Here is a 24,676-nt window from a genome sequence, read left to right on the forward strand (position 1 = left end):
CATAGTCACCACACTAGCCTGTTCCATGTCATCACCCACCAACTGTCCATTATTTATGGCTGCTGGGGACGGGATATGTGTGGGCATTGTGACTGTGTGGGGACATTGTGGGCGACTGTGGGATGCCAACTGATGGCACAGATTCAGCCCTGACAACCCCACCAGTGCCTCAGTAGAACCACCATCATTGTCAGAGTCTGCAGAGACACTGACATCAGATGCTGAGCAGGAGGGACCATGACCGCCATGTCCACCTGTGAAGGGAAGACAACATATGCAAATTAATACCTGCATTATGAGGTTTGCTGGTACACACACATGCACATACACATGCACACACACACACACACATGCGCACACACACACACACACACACACACACACACACACACACACACACGCACACACACGCACACACACACACACACACACACACACACACACACACACACACACACACACACACACACGGACATACACAGACACATACAGGTGAGGTGGCACAAAGGCATTACATAGACCTCACAATAGCCAGCTGGTGACATTCACGACACACAGTCAGACCACAATGTACAAACTCTGGACAGGCCCTCAACATCATGCAGTGCAGCCCTTTCCACCTAATGTTACTACTAATATACACCTCTGGGATTCGTGAGTAGTGTTAGGTGATTGGCCTTCACCTAGCACACACTGCACCCATGTACACATTATTGCTGTTCACCTGTATAGCACAGTGGCAACTCTTACAGAACATACTTCTCAACTGTACAGAGATTCACTGAATGTCTAGATGTGTGGCTCATATTTTTGGTCTGTTCCTCAAAAATCCTGTGTTTGTCTGACACATTACTGGGAGGATTGGCATCACTAATTAATAACATAATTTGAGTTGCAGACTTCAAACCCTGCAGTAAATGTAAGGTAAAACAAACCTGGTTACTCTAACAACTTTCTAAGCTCACAGTGGATATAATAAGTGTACACACCTCTGTTAACATGCCAAGTTTTTGTGATATATAACATGAGACCACAGAAATCACGTCATAACTCTTCCCACCTTTAATGTGACCTATAACCTATGCAATCCAATTGAAGAACATACACATCAGTTAGGGATAACATATAGTAAATTCAATACATATAATAGGCTGGTTGCATGAATGTACACACCCTTAAACTAATACTTTGCTAAAGCACCTTTTGATTTAATTACAGCATTCAGTCCTCTTGGGAAGGAGTCTATCAGCATGGCACATCTTGACTTGGCAATATTTGCACAGTCTCCCTTGCAAAAGCCCTCCAACTCTATCAGATTGCAAGGGCATCTCTTGTGCACAGCCCTCTTCAGGTCACCCCACAAATTTTCTATTGGATGTAGGTGTGAGCTCTGGCTGGGCCATTCCAAAACATTGATTGTCTTCTGGTGAAGCCATTCTTTTGTTGATACAGATGTATGGTTTGGGTCATTGTTATGTATAAAGGTGACATTCTTCTCCATCTACAGCTATCTAGCAGACACCTGATGATTTTGGGCCAAAAGGGACTGGTGTTTGGAACTGTTCATAATCCCCTCCACCTTGGCTAAAGCCCCAGTTCTAGCTTATGAAAAGCAACCCCAAAGCAGGACACTGCCATCACCATCTTCACTGTGGGGATGGTGTTATTTTGGTAATAACCAGTGTTGTTAAAGCACCAAAGAAACCTTTAGGAATTGTGGCCAAAAAGTTCAACATTGGTCTTATTAGACTATAACACATTTTCCCACATGATTTTGGGAGACTTGATTTATTGTTTTTCAGAATTTAACCAGGCCTGGATGCTGTTCTGTGTGAGGAAAAGGCTTCCATCTTCCAACCCTACCCCATAGGTAAGACATATGGAGAATACGGAAGATTGCTGTCACATGTAGTACACAGCCAGTACTTGCCAGAGATTCCTGTAACTCCTTTCATGTTGCTGTAGGTCTCCTGGCAGTCTCTCTGACCAGTGCTGGTATTGTCTTTTCATCAAATTTAGAGGGAGGTCCACTTCTTTGCTATGTCACTGCTGTCCCATATTTTTTCCACCTTTTGATGGCTGTCTTCACCATGTTCCATGGTATATGCAATGCTGTGGAAATGTTTTTGTACCCTTCTCCAGGCTGATACCTTTCAACAATGAGCTCCTTTTGATGCTTTGTAAGCTGTCTGCGAACCATGGCTGTAGCAGGCAACTGAGTAAATGTCAGTAAAAGCCTAGTAGGACAGCTGACCATTATTTGTTGTTAATTAAAGAGTCTCTGTAATTGATGACAGGTGTGTACCCAAGAAGATGTAATTCTGTAATTAAATCAAAAGCTACTTCAACAAAGTATTGGCTTCAGGATGTGCACATTTATGCATCCAGCTTATTGTATGTTTTTTTTTTTCATACTTGTTCCCCTAACAGATTTGTTTGTTTTTCAATTAAATTGTACAGGTTATAGGTCACATTAAAGGGGGGAAGAGTTGTGAAATGTTTTATTGTGGTCTCATTTTTATATATCACAAATACCTGGCATTTTAACAGGGGTGTGTACACTTTTTATATGCACTGTATAAGAGTACTTTTAAAATATGTCCCTAGTTTTTGCCCTTTGTCTCCCCATTTTGTTAGCCTTTGTCCAGATTTCTTGCACTGACAGGTTGCAAGGTATGCTACAGATATGTTACATCTCCTGCAAATAGGCCCCTGTGATGATCACTTTGGTGCAATGCAGTTAACCCCACCACAAGGGAACATGCACATATCACAAGATGGCTAACAGTAACCATTGTGTGCATGGTAAAATGCATGACCTTAACATGCATGGGGTATTGGTGAGTCACAACAGGACAATACCATAATCACTGGCTTCAGGCTGCTGTTCCACATCCAGACCAGAGGTACCTATGTAGTTGTGGGGGAGAGGAATTGTCAGAAGACTCCCATGTGGCATTGGTACAAGATGAATGATACTTTTCTGCACATGTACAGTATAAGCTCTGATACTACACAATTTGCTGTCCTTCACCATAGATGTGCACTTGTGTGCATTACAAAACCCCACTCACAAATGTAGTTTGACCTGACATATGTCTCTAGATACTCTATAGAAGCCAGTATGATTGCTACAGTATTCAATTGATGTGCACTGGGGCCTTACCTGGATGCTCCTCGCCTGTTGTCTGGGTGCCACCCACCTCCACGACATGTGTTGACTTTGCTGGTGTGTGGTGGCTGCCCAAGGTTGGCAAGGAGCTCCTCCACTGGTGTAAGTGGGACCTGCATAGCAGGACCCCCACCTGTAGCAGTATGGTCACTGGCCATGGCAGCAGCCCTTTGCCGGGCATGGTGTATCAGGCCAGTCACCCGATGCCTGACCTGATTGTATGTACGTCCATGGTGGCCTGAATTGTTTACTCTGTGGATGAGCTCATCCCACAGAGCAGTCCACTCCCACAGATTCTGTTGATGATGGCCAAACATCTCCCCATGGTGCTGGATTATCATATCGGTAATGACTGCAGTTTCAGCTGCAGTGTATGCTGGCTGTCTTGCATGCTGCATTTCATCTGGAAGACATAAACAGGGAAACACATCACAGGAACTCATACATTGGTCAACATTATTTACATAACCTGAACATCAACATTGACTAGCATTAGCCACCACTTCCAACCATATTATATCCCTGTCATCTCTCAGCACAGTATGAGCTTGCATTGCAATCCTGGTCTTGATGTGTCATGTTCCCTCCAATGAGGGCCAGTAAATTACATAATCCACCATTCATCATTCACCTTTGTGTAGAGGGATGACAGTGGCCATTTCCTTGTAGATGGGATGTCAATGGTGCTCAGGCTTTGCTTGTGTACAGTGTGTAATGGAACTGGGAGCGTATGCCTGAGTTCATGTAGGATGCAGACAAGGATGTTATCAGGTGCCATGGAGACTTACTTTTGTTGCCTTTGATTAGGCATTATGGATCTAATTACTGATGATGAGGGGAGGGGTGCGGGGTGCTGTGCATATCCACCTATACTGATGGTGGGACAGTAGGGTGATGTTTTCCCTTAACCTGTCTGCAGTGGGTTGGCTATAGCTATGCAGTGTGTGTGTATGTGGTGTGACTGACCACCAGTACAGGGTGAGTTGGGTTGTTGCCTCTGAGATTGAAGACATATGTGAAGACGGCCTTGTGATTGGCCTTGGTGGATGTGTCCAATTTGTACTCATAGTTAGCCTTACATTAATTCACCTGTGACCTCATATGCTTATTCAGACACAGGTTGACTTGCTTCCAAGTTGGTTCCTGCTCCTACTTGGTCCTGAACAGCAAATATAGTGACTGATTATGTGGTTTGAGTATTACTGCTGTCCAGCAAAGGGATTACTCTACCTTGGTGAAGGCAGGTTTTATGAGTCAGGTATTGCTGAGACCATACAGCTATGTAGGTGCTCATATCGTTGCTTGTAGTAGGCATGGACACAAGGTCATAACACAGTTGGACACCTCTCCATTTTCAACCTGATAATCATGCTTATTCTAGTACCCATGTCTGTGTCAGGGCAATGCAACAACCAGTAGCTTTAGAAATTTATGTCTGTTGGATGCACAAAAACTAAGATTACACACATGTACAACATGTACAGCTGATTTACCTGATATTTTGCATCTAATGTCTGTTGTTTTAAGGTTTCCAGCTACACCTGCTCATACATAAATGTGCACAGGTAATACCTGATATACATTTCTGTTCTATGTCAGTATGGACACTGTATTTACACTCTTGCTGCTCAGTCATGTCTCTCAACCTGTTAGAGCAGGACATCTGGAGGAAGACACACATAAATGGGGGTCAACAGCCCAAAATTAGTGGCACTTTATTAATATTGCTGTAACATACTTAAGTCAGTTGCTAGCACAGTAGGCTTTGTATTCATAGAAATATCCCGGAGGCTGTCCAACACTCATATATATGCTATTATATTCTTATGTCAGTTTTCACAGATTTGCCAATGATTTGCCAGACATAACACATCTCTGTGAGTAAATGACTACAAATATGAGTCACACATATGGTCAGTGTGCATAACACTGGACAGTTGAATGGTATGAGCTCAGTATATCACTTGCAGTTCAACAAAAATGTCTGTGACAGTAGTTTATTATGCACATACCATGTATAGGTTTCTTAGATTTGTGAGACAAACATGCGTATCATAGTTGTATTTGCAAGTAACATATGATATCTATGACATCCCACTAGATGGTCTAGCAGTGTCACAGTCAGTATTGTTCAACAGACTCTCCAGTAATAGTCATATGTGAGCCATTCTTTCCTGGGGTGACTCAGAGGCCTGAGCTGTGATGTATGTCACTGCAGACAGACACAGATGCTATGGCCATAGGTGCAGATCAGCAATATATCAGTACAGCAAGTCTTGCTGAGACATATTTGTTTAACATCCTACTTCCCATTATTGCATACCCCCTATTGCATTTCACTACATGCTTACTTGTCTGACATACCTTTTTTCCCCAAGTATTGTTGGTTTCTGTTTCTGTTTCCATCTCTGTCTGTTTGTCTATATCTCTCTCTCTCTCTGTCTACACATGTAGAGGCATAAACCTTTTTGCATGGGCAGCAGCTTGCCTTTTGTAGTTAATTTTCATGAGCAGGTGATGGCCTGTGCATCAATTGATGTCCCCCATTTGCTAATTGCATGCAGAACAGCTGTGTTGTTATTCCTATAGCCAATGGCATGGCCACACACTCCTATAATTCAATACTTCATGTTGGCATAGCCCCTTTTCTTTGCCTGTGAGGTGGACATCATGGAGGTGTGTGGACAACAGCATCACAGAGAGTAATTGGAAATACCTCTTACAACAAAATATTTGGAGACAGACAAACAAAATGGAGGAGAAGGTTCCAAACTTAGGGATAGAATGTAAGTGTTGCTGTTATACAGTTGGATTAATGCTAGTTTAACAGGGTTTGTGTGGATATGGATTTTTTGCGTGATTTTAACTCTGACAGTGTTATGCGGTTGACATAACTCACAGCTGTAAGGCTATCTGCAAAATGGCCAGAGGTTTGATTCTTATGTTTGGTCTGTTCCTCAGACAGTTTTTGTCCTTGGCAAATCAGTAGCATAGTCTGGGGATTGCAGTCAGTAAATGCTAACATCCATTTCTGTTTCTGACTTCATATCCCTCAGAAAAGATATGTTACATCAAACCCTGTAACACCAGCAACTTTTTTCAGTTTATAACAACAATATTTCAAATATGCCCCTGTTTTTGGGCCTCTGTCCCCCAATTATATCAGGCTTTGTCCAGATATCATGCAGTAAGAGGTTAATAGTTATGGTATATTTTATTTAGTGCCTTCATTCCTGATATCATCCTAGTGATGTAGCAGAATGCCAGACATATTATGAGGAAGAGGCCATATATAGGAGGACAAACCCTGGACATTCTGTGGGAATCTGTACAGTTGAGAGGTCTGTGTATGTCTGGCAATTGTCAATAGACTGTCAGGATTGTGCAGCAGTGTAGTGTGTAAATGTTAGTTGGGCTGTGTAGGGAGGGGGTAGATGTAAGTGTCATGGCTCCTTTTCTATCTGACTGTGCATGCTGCTCCAGTTTCTGGTGGTCTATCAGCTGTAGTTTGCAGGGGCAGACTGAGACATGTCCCGTACCACCTCAGGTTTCCTACTACACTGTGATTTGGGGCACTATATGTAGGGGTAGTGTGGGGGTGGCAAACATGATATTTTTGTTCACACAGTCATTATACTCTATTGTTCATTTGGCTTAGCAGTATATCACCGTGACTGTGGTGAAACTGGTTGTGGGTATGCACTTTCTCACCAGTGTCTGTTTTTCACTACTGTTAGATCCCTGTAGTGCCTGATATATTTGCAAATGCAAATGTAATCCCCCATAGCTGATTTGGGGTAGTGCTGTGTCAGTCTGACTGTAGATTGGACTGTGCTTGGTGACATGCTTAGCAGCTCAGTGTAGTTTCCCTAATGTCATGTTATGTCCACATCTGCATAGGATGTCCAGTTGTCTGGCTCATATCTTTGGTCTGGTCCCCATAAGTGTTGTGTATTTCTGACAAATCAGTGGGATGATGTGAGGATTTAAGTCACTAACTAATGAGAAGCAACTGAGTCATGCACTTGTGCTATTTCGGTCAATATATGTTAGAACAGACAATATTACTGCAGCAACTGTCTCAGCTTATCTGCTCAAGTATTTCAGATATGTTCCTATTTTCATGGCTTTCTCCCCCCACTTTGTTAGGCTTCATCCAGATTTGTTGCACTAAGGGGTTCTAAGCATACCTGTCAACTGTCTGGATTGTTTCAGAATGTCCAGGTTTATTGCTCATATTTTTGGTCTGTTCCACAAATTATTTGTATTTCTCTGGTAAATTCCCATGATGATCTGAGGATTTCTGTCAATGAATGATGACATATATTTCAGTTTCAGACCTCATATCCTACAGAAAATGTATGCTGAAACAAACCCTGTTACTCTAGCAGCTTTCTATGTTTATAATAGCAATATTTAAAATACATCCCTAGTTTTGGCCCATTGTTCCCCCATTTTGAAAGCCTTTGCCCAGATGTCTTGCATTAAGAGGTTGAGAGGTATGTCTCCAAGGTATGACTGCACTGTGCATACACACACACACACACACACACAGACACACACACACACACACACACACACACACACACACACACACACACACACACACACACAGGATTCACTAATCCTCTGTGTAAGACTAAATTAGTCTTACACGGAAATTGCAGCCTAAGAGTAAGATGTCAGCGTGCCATGCATATTCATGAGGGTGCGCTGCTTTAACTCTAAGTCTAACACAGAGCATGCATGAGTGCAGGGGGCATGTCGGACTGCCGAGCAGTCCAAAAATCCACGCCCCTACGAGTCTCTCAATTGGGAAATGTCAACTGACATGAGCGAGTCCGCACAAATGTGTACATATCCAACACTACACTCCCCCACATTCTAAACCCCTGTACAATTATAAAATGTAAAACTTTTAATTTTTTTATTATTCCCTATATAGCTGCCCGTATTTGTGCGTGTTTGCGCGGGTTTGCCCATTGCTTAGCTACAGTTAGCAGTTTAGACATCAAAGAGGATAATAAGAAACTTATATGCAAATTAAGCCAAATAGCAATAGCGTAGTGGTAGAGCCTTCACACAAAGAGGCGACATTCCTGGTTTGAGTCCCACCACTCCCCTTTCTATTTTCTGTTGGAAATCTGTATATAAATATAATTCCTGACATTTATCTTTTAAATTTTAGTAAAAAGCATTGAAATGGCCTATGTAGTAGTGAACGATATTTTATATATATATATATATATATATATATATATATATATATATATATATATATATATATATAAAAGAAGGTGAAATGGTTATGCATACTGATGAATGCATAAGTAACGTATCTTAAGCAATGTGAAGCACTGCTAAGCAAAGTTTACCAGTATTAAGCACATTTAAGTATAATTGCTCATAGCTTAGCACTGCTTTAACTAGCACAATGGCTTTGCGTGTAGCTGCGCATTGCGCCAATTAGCGCAAACAAAACATGTTTGCACATAGCTGCACATCGCGCTAACTAGTGCAATGTCGGGCAACGTTGGGCAACGGCGGTCAATGTCGAGCAACGTAGTGCACCGCAGACCAATGCAGAGCAATGTTGGGCAAAGTTGAGCTAAGTTGGTTAAACACAGCCACACCTCCTAGCCGGTCTGGCCAGTAGTAATATAAAAAAGCAATGACAGGCCTCGAACCCAGGATACTGTGCACCATAATCACAGTACTAAACCACTAAGCCATGACAGCTTTTCATATGCATGCACTTTCAACACACACATACATATCAATGGAAGTTTACCCATTGCTAAGCAGGTGTGCTTTCAGCTGAGATTTTTCAAAACCGTCCAATCACAAATAAATGTGGGAAATGAGGCATATTTAAGCTCCATAGGCAGGAATACTTGCCATAACTGGTTGTAGCTCCCATCTGCAGTCAGCATGGCCGGTGTTGGAGAGGGCTCTCGATTTTGAGCACAACGTTGGGGCATTGAGGAGTCAAAAGTAATGGCTTGGCTCCTCATCCATAATCATGATGAGAGACTCCTGCTGGGCCAGTTTCAGGGCACTGAAAACAAAGTGGAAGTCTGGAACCATCTAGCTCATGATCTCACCAGTGCCACAGGCATCCCTCCGACTGGTGAGCAGGTCAGACACCAGTACTCAGACCTGAAGAGACGCAAGGAGGACTGACTGAACCAGTGGAGACAGGAGGCCTGTGGGATGGAAAATGCCCCACTACTGAGTAGGTAGCCATGGAATGAAGTATCTAAGAATTGCTATTGTAGTCTATGTTATGGATAGGTATGTCTCAATATCACTTCATTTACTTCACAGCTGCAGGTGTCCGTGCTGCGAATCAGCAAGCCTATGCAGATAGGCTGCTAAGGCTGCGCCACCAGGCAGGTTAGTAATTATTCTGCATGTATTGTTATATAAAATAAGTGAGACAGCCTGAAAAAAAGTGTTGTAGCCCAATAATAAAGGTATAATAAGTCTTGAATAACTTCTCTGCATGTACTCTTATATAAAATAAGTGAGAGAGCCTGAAAAAGAGTGTTGTAACCCATTAATAAAGGTATAATAAGTCTTGAATAATTTCTCTGCATGTACTGTTATATAAAATAAGTGAGAGAGCCTGAAAAAGAGTGTTGTAACCCATTAATAAAGGTATAATACATCTTGAATAAGTCTTCTGCATGCACTGTTATATCAAATAAATGAGAGAGCCTCTAGAAAAGTGTATTATGTAATTAATAAAGGTATAATTCCTGGACTGTGTCCGTGTCACTTTCTTTGATATGTTGTTGTACTCTTGCATTATAGAAATAGTACTGTTGTATTAAGCGCTGTCAACCCACACTTGGGTAGGCCCATATAAAGTGGATGAATGGAGTGCCAGTAGCTGTTAAGCATATATACAGTCCTCAACTGTTGGTTCATGCCCAGCATGTACAGGTTAATCTGGCACATGAGTAGCTTGGAATTGTGTTCCCCAGAAATGTCACTGTGCTGGCAGAAATGTAGGGAGCTGTTAACATATAATTGATAATTTCACCTAAACATATCTATATAATTACAGGAAAGTAGAGCTGTCAGTGTACCATCTCAGCAGTAGTGTGTCTGAGCAACTCACAAAATATGTAACAGTAACATCGCATCCTGGACAGTATGTATGTCAGATACAGCCCATGTATGTAAAGATCTAGCAAAACCCATTTCCCAATTTAAGGACAATTGGGTAGTGTGATAATACATGTAGGGGACATATAACTGCAGTTAATAGGAATGTAGTGTAAACTAGAAGGATATATAAGTTGTTAATGGAGCTATAGTTTTCCACCCTACTGTATGTGCATACAAAATGCAATTCCACTCCTCAATGGGTATGTCTAATCTCAAAACATTTGTTGGGACATACGTCCTATTGGTTCATAAATATCTGCATCTATTTTGATGCATGTGCCCTGTTCAAATACCACAATATTGGTGGCCTGTTGCCATCAATTAAACCTGCATGCTGTTGTAATGTCTACTGTTGTTCGATAGATGCATGTGTCATGCTTGCTGTTCAACTGTTGGAACTCTGGTGTGTTGGGTTAATGGGAATACTTCTACATGCTGTTATAACTAATTGGGAATGCTGTTGACTGTTACTAACCCATATATTCATTAAATCATCCTAAACATAGAATGTATGGGAAGGCCGGTCCCAGCGGACCCACCTGTCCCACCTCAGCGGCGATGGCACCTGGCACCAGCAGGTCCGGTGCCCAGCCTGGGAATTCCTCCTCCATTGGCCCTGTACCACCTTTGGGTGGAAGCACTGCAGGGGATGGGGCTTGTCCCCCCGTGCAAGTGTGGGCAGAGGAGGGCCACCTGCCAGCCTCTGAATGGTCCAGGCTGTGGTGTGTAGGGAGATCGAGCGTTCTGTCGCTGATCCTCTACGCCAGCTTGAGGCACAAGTGGGACGAATCATGGGTGAGCCTGCCCCTCCTACGCAGCCCCCAGCACAGCCACCCTCTGGGCTGTGAAGGTGCAGTGGTGACTGCCCATGGGTGGGGATCTCAGTTCCACTGTTGCCATCTGTGGGCTCATGGGCTTGCAATTTCCAAACATCCTTCCCCGTCAATGGTGTTCACCCACCACATGTGTCATATTCCGCCCCTGTATGCATCTTGTTTGTCTTGTCTGTTTACCTCCCCAACCTACCTCCCCAAATATACCTACTTCCCCTACCCCACATTCCACTCTCACCTGACAAAAAAAAAAAAAGGGCAATCTGCTCCCAAAAAAAATAATTATGCCCCATACATAGCTGCCCATTTTGCACACATGTCCACTGGACACATAAACTGATAATTAATTGGCAGTACAACATACTTTGTTGCCCTCACCCCTCTCTCAGGGGTGGAAAGTTTCATATTTCCCTCCAAAATTATTGCATATGCACAGCTGTTGCTGTAAAAGAAATGAGCAGCTATGGTCCTTCCCTACACCCATCCTGCACATCCCGAGCTGTTCTCCCTACTGTCTTTCCCTCTTTGTGCCCCTTTTTCACCACTTTCCTATCTCCCCATTTTCTTTTCTTTCAAAGAAATGAGCGCGGGGGTTAGCGGGAGTAAGCACTTTTAAGCAGTAGTTAGCGGGTTTGCACAAGTGTGCGCTTGTGTGCGCTTAGCTAAGTATTGCTAAGCTTCATGCAAACATGCACAAACCCGCTTACAACTGCTTAAAAGTGCCTTAGTCACCCTGCATGTGAGGGCCCTTGTTCTGCTCAGCAGTAAAATAAAACACCTCTGTCAGTCTCAAACCCTGGACCTTGGACACACTTGACTGCATGAAGTACCAATAAGCCACAGCAGATATAGAGCAGGTTGTTGCTGAAATAGATATATCATGCATCAGAATGAGTGAATGTAAAGGAAAGCTAGGAGTGCCATAACACAAAACCTGTTCTGTGGAACTTTACCAGCAGTTGTTGTGGAATTGCATTACATGGCTGTGATAAGAGAACCAGCCATTCTAGCAGGAAATAATGTTACAGCAGCACTTTACAACCCCCACACAGTATCATAGCAGGACCAATAGTGGCATATCTGATTAGGGCAGAGGACATGCATCCCAACTGTGACTAAATTTCAGGGATGTCCCTGATTTTGAAACATTTGTTAGCTGTGTTCCTCTGAATCCCCTGAAAAGTACTGATGCTAGGCAGAAAGGTGGGGTATTACACCTAATGAATAATGACAATATGTAGGAGTTAGACACCGCTTGTACCTCAGAAAAGGTGTAGTAATCCATATGCACTGGTTCGCTCGAAGTCTCCGATTGCTGTCTCTAATATTTTGAAGGTGTACCTCACTTTTACCTACCTTTACCTCACTCTGTTCAAATATGTACCTGAGTGTTTCAGAGGCCTGGCCGAGGCAGAAACACACAGGCATATCAGCTTTTCTGCTGTTACACACTGTGCAAATAGCTTTGGAAGGAGTTCCACAACCATACCCTTATGTAGGAGTACAACACTGAAATACCAAAGGATGTAGCAATGTACTGGTAGCAAACAACTGTAACAATGCCATTGTACCAGTGCTGAAAAGACCTGTGTGTTGCACAGACAGAGAATAACAGCCTAATGTCTGGCTACCATCTGGATAGGTCCACAGTTGGGAGCTATGCAGACAGACTACTTGCCTTGCTAAACTAACAGGTACACAGCAACCCTTTAAGTTCAGCAAGATAACATTCACACAATAATACATAATGCTATCTGTATGTCTGCATCCCCACCCAAATGTACAATATACCTGTGTGTTCAGGTTCTACCAAGGATGTAGGTAGGCATACTCAGTACTGGAATTGTCCAGTTTTCTTGAGCATCCTGTGCTAATGTCAATAATAAAAAAGCACAAACTGTGCAGAAGTGAGTACATTAATATTCACAGTATAGCATTTCACAAACAGTTCATGTGCCAAATTAATACGATTACTTTTGTAAGGCAGTTAATTGTATAAGTAGAAAAGAAACTACATACTCCCATGTATCCTGTGTTAGCATTTGTAAGGGTGAGTACAATTCTACACTGACAAATGTGTACTGGAAGTGGCAACATTCAGGTCTGAGTAAAACATTTAAATCACTAGCTACACCCCTAGCTTCAGATATAAGAACTATATCAATTTTCTGACTTATACAATGGTGTCCACAGCAAACAAGCATGGGCTCCACTTTGGAAAGCTGAAAGGGCTATGCCTACCTGACTTAGCAATTTATAGCATTGGGTTGCTATGACAGTGAGTACTGCAATTACCACACAGCAGGCTGCATGCAATTACCAAATGGTGGCCACCAATTGGTGCAGAGGCCATCACATGCACATGTGCAGATACCTATAAAAGCAGGCTGTACTTGCAGCCCACACACACAATCATTCCATTGCAGATATTGAGAGAGAGAGAGAGAGAGAGATAGACAGAGACAGAGAGAGAGAGAGAGAGTGAGAGAGACAGACACACACCCACGTCAACATCAACAGAAAAAAAAAAAAAAAAGACACACGGAACGTAATACTACCAACACATACAAGGGAAAGGTATGTAACAGATATGTATTTTCTGGCATGTAGCAGATGTTTTTGAAGAGTACTCTACATACTTTTGTCGCCTCACAGTTAGACGTTGCCCGTTCGATTCTCAGTTAGAGCATCTTCTGTGTGGCGACATGTGTGAATGGGCGTTCCTTCATTGAAGTTTGTGCATTAGACCCGGCAAGCCAGCACGTAAAACTCTACTGCCAATCATTAGCAGACCGGAGTTCCGCTGTGGCAACCCCTAACCGGGAAAAGCCGAAAGACACAAACAAACTACATACTTTGAAACATCCATATGTGGCAGCAGTACGTATCTATGCACAGATGCCCTGCATAACTACTGCCATGGACAAATCAGTGTGTAGCTGTTTGCAGTGGGACATAACTGTGACATATGTAGCTCAGCATTAAATGTCAAACATATGATCCATGTTATCTTGCTCTGTACAGTAGTGTGGACAATGGCTGTTTGGGGGAGTAGCGCATACAGCTATATAAACATGGATGTGACAGAGTAACACATGCATGATCATCATATTAACATGTAGCTTAGCATTGGCAACTGCTGTACCAGGCTAGTATGCTAATCTAGCATTTGCAGCTATATATACACCCTCTAATATTACTGTGTGCTCACATGTGACACCTGTTCATATTGCAGCAAGGCCCAACAGGTCAGCCATGAGGTACAGGGACTTAGAACAGTGTGGACCTTGTGTGTGTATGGCAGACACATACGGAGATATATATCTGTGTCAGATATATTAGCATCTGTACATGTGCATAGAGCAAGGGACATACTGCAACTGTTTGTGAAGGGTGGACATATATATGTTGGTGAAGGCTGTTATGTGCATATTTGTATGTAGGTTGTAGTGTGTGGCAAACAAGACAGCATACAGTGCTGGTATATGACATGTGGTGGTTAAACACTGTGGGTGCGATTTGTTAGGTTTGCAGTGTTGCAGCCAGTGAGGCCTGCTAAAGCTACATGGGCTGAGAACACCTTTAATGCATTTCACACAAGACTGTGCAATATTATTACATAACTGTATACCTCACAACCTTTGCATAATTGATATTCCCACCATGAAAGGTGGACTGTATATGTGCCTATATGTATATCTATATGTACACCAATGGATGTTTATATGTATGTGCATATATCTATATATACAAAGCCATGGCCTCAAGCTCGATGTCGAAAATGCATTGGCATCCCTTTTGGTAAAAACTCTGTACCAATGAACTACCACATAGGTGGTAGTCTACTTAACACCTAAAGTGTGATAAGAGACCATGGGACACAGGTGGCCAGTAGTCTCCCCTTTGATAATCACAGTGCCACACTAGTCATGTTATCTGTCTACGTGGCACACCTCATCACAAAAGGTGTGTCATCCAGGGAAAAAGAGGTTAGTATTCCCCTCTACTCATCACTCATAAAACCCATTATAGAGTACAATGCCCCTTTTCGTATGTACCTCACAAGACATCTACAGCAACTGGAAAGGCCACAGGCATACCTCATAAAGAGTATTACCAGCCTCAAACAGATGCCCTATGCAGACCACCTCACAAAACCACAGCTAGACTGTTTCACATACCACCTACCCAGAGGTGACCTATGCCTAACATACAAAGCTATGTCAAACCCAGAGCTGTTGGACATGCTCCACGTAAACAGATCACAATCCCTATGAGCTACACACTCTAGGGACCTAAACCTTGTCACCTCAATAAACAGAACATGCTGGAGGAATAGATTTCTATCTCAGAGACATCCTACAAACTACCTATGAATAGCAAACAAAGCTCCTCATTAGCACTCATCATGAATAATCCTGATGATTGGATGGGAGATAGGAAATACACCCTGGGAATCACCTCTGTGGCTCTGCTTGACAGGGGCACATGAAATTAAATTACTTGGGTGTCAAAGGCCAGGGTACCATCTGGCTAGGCTTCTATAGGCCCTAGGGCCAATAGCCTATTACCTACCTATGAACTGATACACACCCACATCTACTTGTTGCAATAATTGCTATGTGAGATTGACTGAGTGTGATGGTGAATGTGTTGGTGAATGTGTCAAAGTTGTGTATATGTGGGATAGCTTAGTGGGAAACTGTTTATGTCATGGTATTTTGTGTCCTAGTTCTGATCCCAGCAAAAGATGTGTATGATATTGCTAGGCAGAAAAAGCAATACGGCATACGGTCTGACGTAGTCCCTTGGTGTTAACTGGGGTGTGCCATTGTAGGCTAAAGCAGTACATGTATGCTTATTGATTGGTACTGCTAGTGAATCCAAATCCTGTATGAACTGTCGTACTACCTGAAGCTGTAGGCCTAAACAGCACAGTATGGTGTATGTCCACATTGCTTGGAACCACTGTTTTGTGTGTTCCCTGTAGTCCTCACAGATTACATACCTCAGGCATAAGGTTTTGTAAGTACTGACACACAGTACTGTATGGTACACAGGTAAAGCTCATCTGGGTTGTCATACCTTTGTGTCTTGTATGTATGTCTGATGTGTGTGTGGGTATGCCTGTAACATGCCCTTGGTCATATGTGTGTTACAGGATATAAGTGCGTATCTAGCAACATGTATATTCTAGTACAGCAGTATGCCACCTATATTCCCGAATGTGCACATATGTTAGGCAGGGGTTTGCCATCAACAACTAGTGTGGTATACTGGTAATACTGTAACTGGACTTTACAATCATTGCAATGGATGACATATTTCTTTATGCATTAGCTTGATATATACCTCCTGTGGCTAGGGTGCATTGTGTTGCATACAGTGTGCCATGTACTGTTGTATAGTCTTACATACTGGTTTCTCTTTGTTGCTGTGCATGGTTTAATATATAGAGCGTGCCAGGCACTGTCAGGCAGTTGTGGGTTGAGCACTGATATGTGGTATTGAAAGTGTGTATCCTCTGACAGCCAATAGCTTGCTATATATGGCAGTTCAGTGATATCTGTATTGTAGAATGTTAAATGTGCCACATGGCTTGCTCACACATATTGTTTCATTGTCTTCCAGGGTCATGGCCCACCATCGCAACCCAACCTATAGTCCTGCTAAAGATGAAATAATAACAACCAGTCTGGTTCAGCACTACACCCTGCTTTTCTTAAGAACCAGCAAGGACCAGCATGAGCGGACTGCACTGTGGCAAGATGTTGTCCGTAGGGTAAATGACATAGGCATGCATAACCGGACATATGAGCAGGTACGCCATCACTGCAGTGATTTACTTAGACATGTGCGGCAGTGTGCATCTGATGTCCATAGACAACAGCTTGCCACAGGTGGTGGGGTTACCATCCACTCCCCCACCCCTCACCAGAGTGGAGGAGCTGCTCCTGAGCATGGTGGCTCCTGACCAGCAACAACAACAGCAGACATGTATCATCATAGAGGCCGGAGCCACCCAGCAAGCTCACACGGAGCGTGCAGGTAACATGGCATATCTGTAGACTACTGTTACCTCTATTGGTAGATCATGCATATGTGAGATGTGTACTGTGTAGTTAGAGGATGTGGAGCCTGGTCTTGTGCAATACTGATAATTTGGAACATAATCTGTAGGCTTGTGACTGTCAACTGTTGTACTACTATAAGATTGCACACCCACAGTAGCAATGCCACAGTTGTTGCCACTGACAAACTGTCTCATATCCTTGTAGGTCCCCCTGGTGTGACAGCAAGGCAGCAGACCCATGCTGGTGAGTGTGTTCTACATTTAATATTGCAAATAAAATGTAAATGTCATAGGTGAGGTGTAGGCCATGTACACATGTAACACACCTACGCATAATGCATGCTGTGCATGTTTGCTGTGAGACTATGCACATCTCAGTAACGTGAGTAGCTGCCTCAAACACATGCAATACAAAGCGCATCCCAAACTATTGTGGCTACATTGTAGTGGACATTGGATAGGCAGAGTCAATACACATGCACACAACATACACAACTTTGTCATACGCAGTACATGTTAATATGCTACACATGGCATATTCAGACACCCACTGTAAAGTCACACTCCAGTATCCCAAATGTCTTCCACACAGCACACATAATATACCTGAGGGGTAGAGGCCAATCGTGGGGTGGTGCGACACTCTTCAACACACAACACATTCATGTTAGGCAATGCTCCCTATTGGGCACCTTACAAACCCATGTATCAACTGGCTGTGAAATGGTGAATGTAGCCATGGTACTACAGTTCAGGTACAGCATGATAGGTGCCACTCTGGCACACATTAGTAGCCTTGAGTGACCACATGATGCTGCATGATGATGGCTCATGGTACTACACCCCATCCAGTTACAGTAACCACAGTACTACACATAGCATTCATTGCTATACACCTCAATGTTGTGTGTGTGCAAACATATGCACCTATACACAATATGCATAGCAATCACCATTTGCACAAAGTGACACATATATGTCTTGTAATGCTATTGAGTGTATAGGTCACATGACACACATTGGGTATGTGTGATGTTTAATGTTGTAGTTGTGTTGTAGCATGCCATGTCATGGCTGGCACTGGCATGACCACAATATGTTCTACACTCACCATAACCACTGTATAATGGCTATGTTGAGCAATGGTATTCCATCAGGTATACATGCACCACTCATCCTGTGTGTATACATAGCATGTATGAGCTAAACCTGTGTCCACAATTATCTGCTAAAGACACAGACACTCTAATCAGACATGAATATCTATGTGACACACAGATACACATCCAGCCATGGTATGTATACCTGTGAGTGATGGTGCACAGGACATTGAAGAGCTTTTAATACTTGCACAGCAATGTTGTGTCCATGTACACATTGCGTTCCAGGGTGAGGCCAATCACTGAACAACAACACACATGCATCAAAGCCATGTATACTGTTATTAGCAAGGACTGTCTACACTCTCACTGCATGCTGTTGAGCAACAGACGTCCTGCATGCTGAGACGTGTGATATGACTGTTTGGCTTGTGATACTGTACCCCACCATCAACCGCTATTGAGTATGTTCTGGATTGCTGGTGGTGTGTGTGTGTGTCTGCTTTAGTGAGGAGTGAATTTGTGTGCATGTGTGCATGTGTGCATGTGTGCATGTGTGCATGTGTTCATGTGTGCATGTGTGCATGTGTGCATGTGTTCTGACATCATGTACAGGTCATAAAGTGTGTTTCCTGTCTTCCTCTCACAGGTGCTGAGGTTGGGCTGGTTCACTGCAGCAGGGAACCTGATGTCACTGACAGAAATAGTGATAATGAGGATAGGTATGTTGAGGCACAGGCATGTTTGCCAGGGTCTGTCGTTGGGCCACCAATCGACAGTACACAAGTGTCCACCCCATCCATGCACACAGTCATACTACCAATACATCCAACACCAATGCCCTTAGCTGAGGGACAATGTACAGTCAGCATTAGCCAGGACAGTGTGGTATCTATGACACATGCATCCCGACACAGCAGCCATACCCAGATGTCTGGAATGGTACCACATAAGGCAGATGTCCATGGGGATTTTGTCAGAGCACTGCTGGTCATCATGTCCCTGGCAGATGTGCCACAGTTCTTACAACCTCAGGCATGTTCCAGGCTGTCATGGAGGCACAGGCACATATGGAACTGTACACCAGACAGGGACTAAGGGCACAGAGGGCACATACTGCTTTAAATTATAGTATCTGTGACCTAGCAGGTGCCATCAGTAATTACACTGAGGTCACTGATAGACGTTGAGGTGAAACATTAGATGTCCTCCACAATGTCATGTCCATGTGTCAGGACAGTGCGGGATGGTTGAGACATTGATGTGGATGTATGCCAGCAACATCAGCAGCTGGCAGTCACCGCGGACGTCCCTCAAGTCACAGCCGCTTCCGTAGTGCCAGTACCAGCCCCAGCAATGTTGGGTGTGGGCTGTCCATAGACCGTCCTAGAAGACCACGTGCACGTGGCTCTGGCCAGTCCCAGCAGGGATCTGGGTCCAGTGTACATATGTCTACCTCTGAGGATAGTACCCAGTCTGGCTTAGTACCTGATACTGTCAGTAGTACCCCTGCCAGGCACAGGTACCATATCCATCGCCAGAGACTGTGATCTGTAAAGCCTGACAGGTACAGTCTGTGGCTGTCCCACAAATCCCTGTATATGGCAGCCACATGGTGGAACTATGTGCATGCAGACACACACACACACACACACACACACATAAACCAGACACCTAGGGCTAACACATACCTGCACACATTACATCAACATTGGCCCATAGCAGTACTCTTGGCCCTCACACACACACACACACACACACACACACACACACACACACACACACACACACACACACACACACACACACACACACACAAACACATACATGTCAATTGTATGGCTCAATGTAGGCCTCTGGCAAACCAACAACACACCCTGTGCAAATGATGAAACCTGTGCCACCTCCTGTCATCTGTAACATTGATGCAGGAACAGGCTAACATAGTGCTGATGCACAGGGTGACTTTATAGCAGTATAGCAATGTTAGCATGTTGTCAGCAGTAAAGTGTAATGATATCCTTGAAGGTGTAGCTGAGAATGCATGATGCATTAAAGCTATGATTGTCAATGTAGTATTGTTTACACAAGTGTTAATTCCAATAGTGTATTGTCCACCCACGTGCCAGTTGGCTAGTGTGTGTAGTATTGGCAGCATGTGTTAGAGAGTGGACAGTACGTGTGGGATGTGTGCAGCACAGATTTGCAGGTGTACATTTGTGAACATGGTGGAGGTGCACTGTCTGCATGTGCATGCATAGTGGACACATGGGCAGGGTGACATGCCCTGTATTACACAGTGTTAACACTCCATAGTTTCTATTGGTGGCCAGTATGCATTGTACTACACACATTTTGGAACTTGGGTACACATGTGTGTATGACATGGTTTGACACTGTGCTGTGGGTGATACTGTTACTATCTGTCATTGGTTTGCATTCTGGTAGTATACATAACCTCAACAGCCTGACCATAAACAATCGTTAGATGATGTCTTGACAACTGACACACAGATGTAGGACACAAAGTAACATTTGGATCCTTCAGGTACTATACTATGCCAGTAACCAGTGGTATTCACCTGCACCTATTCCTGGGACCACTCCTGTTTGGCATATAACTCTCTTAGGTACAAGCAAACACAGTAGGGATATGTCCGTCCTTGTCTGGTAATGCATACTGTGGCCTATAATGCATTATCCAGATGACACACACATCCTCCACAAGGGTATCATACAGACAGATACCTGTTTACAAACCCATGCTGTAAATCTATTAGCCAACTAAAGCATAGTCATCCACCTTTACAAAACATAGTAGCCCCACAGTACCACATAGGTAGTAGCTCCCAACATGTTGAACAGGTACCGATGTATGCATACAGCCAAGTGTTGCGTCATCTCTCCTTTGGTAATCACATTTCCAAAGGTATTTTGAAATCCCTCGGTGGATCACATAAGCAATAAGGGGTCTGCATGCATATCCACAAAGGTTGTTGTACACCTATAATTAGTAGCCATCACTGACAGACTTTGCTGCATTGGAACAGGTCTGAAATATACCGCAGGCATAAACCTTCACTCACACTATTCAATAGAAACTGTAATGAATGTGTGTGACATGGATGACCTAGGCCAGGGATCACTGCAGTGGCTGAGCTTGTCAGAAACATACAGATGTGACCTAAGGTCTGGAAAGTGGCAGCACACTCTGGCAAAGATAACAGTTCATGGAGAAAGCAGGGTTCCCACCTATGAAAAAATTGAGGTCACATGTATGTATGTGTATTTGCCACACAGCTACCTGACATGTGCAATACACATACTGTTGTCATAGTGATATGTCATACAGTAGTAAAAGCAATACCCACAACACATTGACCAACAGTGTCACACACATAGAACACACACACCCCAAGTGCAAGATTCAAACCCCTACATAGCTACTTTATGATAATAGAGCAGTACACATTAACAGAAGTGCTATACACATTACTGGAAGTTTTCCTTTCCACAGGTATATTTGTAGGATAGTGACATCATCAGACTTGACAAAGATAAGTATACCACTCTTAAGGTGTTTTAGTAGTCTTCAAAAAGGCTGCTCTTCTCCAAGGAGATACACACATACAGTTGTCAAGTACAGGATTCAAACCCCTACTTAACGATACTAGAGGAGTACGCATTAACACGAAGTGCTATACACATTACTGGGAGCTCTTTTTTCCACAGGTATATTTGTAGGATGATGACATCATCAGACTTGACAAAGATAAGTATACCACTTTTCAGGTGTTTTAGTAGTCTCCAAGCAGGTTGCTCCTCTTCAAGGAGATAACACACAAACACACTCATAGTTATCAAGTGGAGGATTCAAACCCCTACCTAACTACTTTATGATACTAGAGGAATACGCATTAACACATCATGCTATACACATTACTAGGCGCTCTCTTTTCCACAGGTATATTTGTAGGATGGTGACATCATCAGACTTGACAAAGATAAAAGCCACTTTTAAGGTGTTTTAGTAGTCTCCAAAAAGGTTGCTCCTCTTCAAGGAGATACACACACACACACACTCGTCAAGTGCAGGATTCAAAACCCTACCTAACTACTTTATGATACTAGAGGCGTATGCATTTACATGACGTGCTATACACATTACTGAGAGCTCTCATTTCCACAGGTATATCTGTAGGATGGTGACATCATCAGACTAGACAAAGTGGGTTATATTAGGTGACATTAGGTGGGCTACATAGCAGTATTTCTAAACACTTTGGCCATGTGATCATCAAAGGAGAGTTTACTATCTACCTGGGTCCCCAGGGCCATAATTACTTTCTCTGTACATACTGGATTACCACCTATGTGGTAATTTGTGTGCACTTTGTTTTATCCATAGGGGATGACTTTGCATTTTTTGGCATTCTGCTTGAGGGTATTGTTTTGACACCAGGTATCTGTCACTGTAAGACCCTTCTGGAGGATGTAGAGTTGATTATGGACCACAGTTAGCAGTCATCTGCAAACTTGTTCAGCCATACTCCTCCCGTGATGCCTGTACCTCTGAGCAGTATCTACTGAACAGGTGGGGTCCCAGGAGCAAGACCTGTGGGATGCCATTTGTGACTGGTTTAGTGTCAGACATGGCACCCGCAACTCTGAACATGTGTGTTTGATCTGTGAGCCAGTTGGCCACCCATCCTGTGACATAGCTGTTAATGTTCAAGCTGGTAAGCTTGTCCATGATGACAGAGTGGGGAATGGTGTCGAAAGGCCTTAGTGAGGTCCAGGTGGGCTGTGTGGACTACTTTCACCTCCATCTATGTCCTTGGTAACTGTTTCAAATATGTCAACTAGGTTTAGGAGGCAGGATCTGCCTTTAACAAAGCCAAGTTGGGTAGAGTCCAGTGTCTGGAGGTCCCCAATGTCTCTATTTATGGGTTCCATGATAATTTGCTCCATAGCTTTGCAGACCAGGCTGAGTAGGCCTATAAGGCAATGGTTTCCAGGTTCTGTTGTGGCACCCCCTTGGTGGAGCTGGATGACTGTTGCTCTATGCTATACTTTGGGTACATAGCCTGTGGTAAGGTTGAGTCTGGACAGTGAATGCAGGTGAGGGTGTAGTTCCTTTTGGGGCTGGTGTAAGATGCAGCCTGGGACACCATCCAGTCCCATTGATGCTGTGTTCTTAGCTTTGGAGAGGGCTGTTTTTACCTGCAAGTCCATGAAGTCTGGGGCTCTGTATTCTTCTGGGATGGACACAGGCCCTTTTGGGGGTGATGGGGGGAGTTTGCACTGAACTTGTCCCCCAGGATGTGGGCAATGTCAGTTGGTTCAGTGTGTTTCTTGCCAATTTGCAGTAGCTGACAGCATATTTGGAAGTTGCCACCTAAATGTTTGGTATAGTTAACAAAGGCTTTGTGGTTGTTATTCTTACATTCCTTGGCAATTTGTCCTGAGAAACTGGCCCTGGATTATTTTATGAGCGATCATTGTTTCTTCCTAATAATGATCAGTGATGCCTTTCCTTTTGTGAAGTTTGCTCTATCATGTGTTTGTTTCCTCCTTCTGTTGTATAGCTTATTTATGGGCAATGACCACCAGATTGGTTTCTTATTTTTGGCGGAGTGCATCTTGGTTTTATTTGGGATGTCTCGATCCATGCATCCCTGTAGATGCTCATAGAATGCACTTGTAAATGATTCGGCAGATTGTATAGCATTATCCTATAGCAAGGAGGCTTTGGAACTTTCCACTTTGGCCTTCGGAAGTGTGCAGTTTGCTTTTGAAAATGTCCTCACAGTGGTTTCCTTGACTTGGGGGGGTGGGGGGTGGGATGTGGATGTCCAGTGTGATTACTTCATGATCTGATATTACCAGTGAGGGGTTTATCTCTGTTGTGGAACACTGGTACCCCATGTTGGTGATGATCAGGTCCAGTATGTTGTCACCTCTAGTGGGCATGGTGACCAACTGTTCCAGGGCGTTTGAGTTTTTAAACTCTAGGAAACATTGGGCAAAGGATGTTGTACATGAGTAATTCTCCCACTCAATGTTTGGGTAGTTGTAATCTCCTCATATAATGGTGTTTGATTGGACCTTTATATTTTCCACTGTTCTCAGGAATGCTGAGTGAGGTTCCTGAGACAAGGTAGGTGATCTGTAGCAGGCTACAATCTGATAGGCAGCTTTGCCCAATGTTAGTTGCACTTGCATGGTCTCCAAGGCCTCATGCTGTGCCACTAACCTGAAGGTGTGGGTATCCATAAGGTAAATGGATACAGCTATCCCTTTTGTATTTCACTCATGGTTT

The sequence above is a fragment of the Protopterus annectens genome, chromosome 4.part1, assembly GCF_019279795.1.
Source record: "Protopterus annectens isolate FY-2018-M chromosome 4.part1, PAN1.0, whole genome shotgun sequence".
In the NCBI taxonomy this organism is placed as follows: domain Eukaryota; kingdom Metazoa; phylum Chordata; order Ceratodontiformes; family Protopteridae; genus Protopterus; species Protopterus annectens.